General features: G+C 47.2%; 1 pseudogene; it reads right to left on the bottom strand.

Moving 5' to 3' along the window:
* Positions 1-425: 425 nt before the first annotated feature.
* On the bottom strand, positions 426-1237 carry LOC115106097 (arg8-vasotocin receptor-like; annotated as a pseudogene).
* Positions 1238-5291: the final 4054 nt, after the last annotated feature.

Raw genomic sequence — 5291 nt, 5'->3', positions numbered from 1 at the left:
ACAACACATCTGCCACACTGATCCTCAACATGGGGGCCCCTCAGGGGTGCATGCCCAGTTCCCTTCTGTATTCCCTGTTCACTCATGACTGCATGGCCAGGCACGACTCCAACACCATCATTAAGTTTTCCGACGACACAACAGCCTGATCACCAACGAAGATGAGACAGCCTATAGGGAGGAGGTCAGAGACCTGGCCGTGTGCTGCTATCATAACAACCTCTCCCTCAACGTGATCAAGTCAAAGAAGATGATTGTGGACTACAGGAAATGGAGGACCGAGCACACCCCCATTCTCATCGACAGGGCTGTAATAGAGCAGGTTGAGAGCTTCAAGTTCCTTGGTGTCAACATCACCAACAAACTAACATGTTCCAAACACACCAAGACAGTCGTGAAGAGGGCATGGGTTCTCAGATCAGTAATCTTCACTGTGTGCGCAGCTCGGTACGCGAGATGGTGCTGACGATGCTGCCTGAACTCTTCCCGATCAGCTTATTCTTGGTCACAAGTGCCATCGCAATCGTGCTCTTCTGGGTCTAGTACTTTATGTTCAGCCAGATTGATCGGCAGATGAAGCTGTAGCAGAGCATGAGCACGGCCACGGCCACGAGGAAGATGCCCACGGTGCTCCAGGTGATGTAGGCGAGCACACCCCACGGCTGGATGAAGTGTACCCAGCAGTCATACTCGGACGAGCCCGGGCTGACCTCGCTCAGGGAGAAGTTAAAATACTGGGACATGCTCAGGGCAAGACTACACACCCAGGTGGCCCCAATCATCAAGTAGGAGCACTGCATGGGCTAGTGAAGGGTATGCATCGGGTGACAGATGGCGATGTAGCGGTCCAGCGTCATCATTACCAACATGTAGGTGGACGCGAACATCCCTCGCACCTGCAGGTGCTTGATGATGCGACACAGGAAGTCAGGCCCACAGGAAGTCAGAGCTGCGGCAAAACCTGGAAAAAGGCCACTACCAAGTCCGCGAGGCTCAGGTGTTTCATTAACAGGTGCATGTGCAAGGACTTCCATCGGATCATGTACATGGCCAGCAGCACGCTCAGGTTACCCACCACAGCCACGGCGAATGTCACGCTAAGCACCGTGATCTCGATCTTGGCAACCTCCTCGTTCCGGCCAAACGGGTCGCTGAAGTTCCCAGGGTCTTCCATCATCATCGGCTTGCCGGTGGGGTCAAAGCCTATCTTCAAATCGTCATCCATGAGGTTGAGTGAGCTCCGGAGAAGTGCATGGCTGTCCTGAACCCATCCGATCACCCGCTGCCACCTGGCTGCATTGAGAACCTGTGAGTTTGTTTTAAATTTAAGACATTTCTTAGAGTCTGTCGTCTACATAAACTCGCTCTTTCAGCACAGATCGTCAGATGTGTTGGCTTGGCAAAGATGTGGAGCACTTCATGGAATGAAACTGTATCTGTGCGCAGTCGCCACCAACCCTTTTTAAATAATTGTATACCCCAGAGACCGCCCCCACATCGCCAAAGGCCTCTAAACATCATTGGACACAAAAACAACAGCAGAGAGAAACAACATGTATGGAAAACATTATTGTTTGCATGGGTGGACCAAATCCCCTAGCTGACAAGGTAAAAATATGTCTTTCTGCCCCTGAACAAGGCAGTTAACCCACTGTTCTCTGGTAGGCCGTCATTGTAAATACACATTTGTTCTTAACTGACTTGCCTAGTTAAATTGAAAAAATATAAATCATGTCCAATTTTAAATTCATATTAACACCTCCTACAGAATATGCTTTGGCAAGATTTTGAGTGATTATATTTCAAAATATTCTATAAAACAATATTTTGAGTGGAGAAGACTCCAGTGGTCATACATAATTCATATACTCACCAAACATCTATCATTATTCTTTGTAGACTGAAACGTCACTGTTGTAGGCATGATACAGCTTGTGATATCTAGACTTGCACTGGCAAAACAATACGTTACATTAGCTACCTAAATGTGACCTGAACTCCACTGAGGAGTAATAGAGAATGGAGACTTGAAAACGTGCAGGATACCTCTTTAATTTGTCCCTAATTCCGTGTTTGTTCGTGTAGCACTCCTCACAGGCCATTTGGTGTAAATAATTTTTGTTGGTGAGATGAAAATGCCACAACTCTGAAAGGTATTATTGTACGTCAGAATTGCAACAAAAGATTTGTTCAAGCCTAAAATGTTAGTCTGTAATCGTAACATGGTGTTTGTATGTTCACACATTAAATTTCACGTTTATGTTTCATGCATGGATTTTCGTACGATCCCAAAAATGTACGTATGGATTTTATTACGATCCTAACGATATGTACGTTCAACCTTTTGTCAGCTATCCGGCTCCATACTTCAGACTCAAACTGAATTGTCAAACCAAAGTGTTCTCATCCCTCGGCATCTAAACCTGACTGCTTACTGGACATCGTACCTTCAGCTTCATACATCAGACTCGGATTGTTCCTGTGCATGCCACACCATATTGACATGCAAAAAAGGTTATGTAATCAACGGAAAATGTTACTGGATATTGGCAAGAACTGGAACACACTGTTGTACACGTCAATTCAGAGCATCCCAAACATGTTCAATGGGTGACATGTCTGGTGAGTATGTAAGCCATGGAAAAACGGTGACATTTTCAGCTTGCAGGAATTGGGTACAGATCCTTGCGATATGGGGCCGTGCATTATCATGCTGAAACATGAGGTGATGGCGGCAGATGAATGGCACGACAAAGGCTTCAGGATCTTGTCACGATATGCAATTGTGCATGTTGTCCGTAGTTTATGCCTTCCCATACCATAGCATACTCAAAATCCAAGATGGCGTAGCAGTCAGACTTCTTTGTCCTGTCGTGTCCCTTGTATATATCGTTTTACATATTTTTCGTTGCATTTCCTTTAAAATATTTTGCTAAACCTCAACATCTAAATACTCTCCTGCAACCCGCATCACCCAATGTGGCGTGGATCTGCTTTTTTCCCCTAAAGTATTTATATTTACTTCGGATCTGGAATCCCTCAACTGAAGCTAGCCAGCTAACTATCAGCAATCAGTCAGCAAACCATTGCCAGCGGTCATCAGCAAACCTTCAGATCGGAAAGCTCTCGCCAGTTCGAACAACGTGACTCTAACCAGAGCATAACGGACCTGTTATTTTTATCCCCAGATTCCTACCGCAAACTGAACATTTTCATCTGGATCTTCACAACTAGCTAACCGCAATCCCGGTTGACTTTTCCTGGCTAGCGTTTCCATCCCAGAGCAAGCACCAATTAGCTTGAAGCTAGCCCAGCCAGGGCTCCTGTGCGACCACCGAAGTATACTCCTGGGCTACAATATCCGGACCCCTTCTACAGCCGGTACGGGGCATGGAACCCCTACGACTGGAATACTGACATAATCTGCCCGAGGACTCCAACAGGCACATCAGGCGCGACGCCCGCTGAAGACCCATTATGCTAACCAGCTAGGCCTGCTAGCTACCTAGAGCTACTTGGAACCCTACTAATTCCACGACTGGTCCATCGACGTCACCGTACGAAGAGGCAAAAACAGACTTACCCCCATCGCGACGTCCCCCAAAGGTTAACTTTCTAGCCCCTGCTATCTGCTTGCTTGCTAACCCGGTCTGCTCACTGCTAACTTGCCGGGCCCAGTCTGCTAACTGCTAGCTTGCCTGCCCGGTCTGCTAACTGCTAGCCCTTGCTAACTGCTTGCTTGCTAACCCGGTCTGCTAACTGCTAGCACCTGCTAACTGCTTGCTAACCCGGCCTGTTAACTGCTAGCTTACCCCAGTCTACTAACTGCTAGCTGCCGGCCCTGGCCTGCTAACTGCTAGCTTATCCGCCCGGTCTGTAACTGCTAGCCCATGCAAACTTCTTGCTTGCTAACCCGGCCTGCTAACTGCTAGCTTGCCCCGGTCTATTAGCTGCTAGCTTGTTTAGCCCCGGCCTACTAACTGTTAGCTTGTTAGCGTCGGCCTACTAACTGTCTGAATCGCCATGTCCCCATCCAGCCCAACCACTCACTGGACCCATATGTTCACTTGGCTATGCATGCCTCTCTCTAATATCAATATGCCTCATCCATTACTGTCCTGGTTAGTGATTACTGTCTAATTTCACTGTAGAGCCTCTAGCCCTGCTCAATATGCCTTAACCAACCATGTTGTTCCACCTCCTACATATGCGATGACATCACCTGGTTTATATATCTCTAGAGACAATATCTCTCTCTTCATTACTCAATGCCTAGGTTTACCTCCAATGTACTCACGTCCTACCTTACCTTTGTCTGTACACTATGCCTTGAATCTACCATATCGTGCCCAGAAACCTGCTCCTTTTACTCTCTATTCTGAATGTGCTAGACGGCCAGTTCGTGTAGTCTTTAGCCGTACCCTTATCCTACTTCTCCTCTGTTCCTCTGGTGATGTGGAGGTTAATCCAGGTCCTGCAGTGCCTAGCTCCACTCCCACCACCCAGGTGCTCTCATTTGTTGACTTCTGTAAACGTAAAAGCCTTGGTTTCATGCATGTTAACATTAGAAGCCTACTCCCTAAGTTTGTTTTACTCACTGCTTTAGCACACTCTGCCAACCCAGATGTCTTAGCCGTGTCTGAATCACAGCTTAGGAAAACCACCAAAAACCCTGAAATCTCCATTGCTAACTATAATGTTTTCCGCCAAGATAGAACTGCCAATGGGGGCGGTGTTGCTATCTACTGCAAATATTAGTCTGCAGAGTTCTGTATTACTATCTAAGTGTGTACCCAAACATTTTGAGCTTCTACTTCTAAAAATTCACCTTTCCAGAAACAAGTCTCTCACTGTTGCCGCTTGCTATAGACCTCCCTCTGCCCCCAGCTGTGCCCTCGATACCATATGTGAATTGATTGCCCCCCATCTATCTTCTGAGCACGTGCTACTTGGTGACCTAAACTGGGACATGCTTAACACCCCGGCCATCCTACAAACTAAGCTTGATGCCCTCAATCTCACAAAAATTATTAATGAACCTACGAGGTACAACCCCAAATCAGTAAACACGGGCACCCTCATAGATGTCATCCTCACTAATTCGCCCTCCAAATACACCTTTGCTGTTTTCAATCAAGATCTCAGCGATCACTGCCTCATTGCCTGCATCCATAATGGGTCTGTGACCAAACACTCCTCATCACTGTCAAACGCTCCCTGAAACACTTCTGCGAGCAGGCCTTTCTAATCGACCTGGCCGGGGTATCCTGGAATGACATTGACCTCATCCC

This window comes from Oncorhynchus nerka, linkage group LG23, assembly GCF_034236695.1.
Source record: "Oncorhynchus nerka isolate Pitt River linkage group LG23, Oner_Uvic_2.0, whole genome shotgun sequence".
NCBI classification, from domain to species: Eukaryota; Metazoa; Chordata; class Actinopteri; order Salmoniformes; family Salmonidae; genus Oncorhynchus; species Oncorhynchus nerka.
This window is presented reverse-complemented; position numbering and strand designations above follow the sequence as displayed.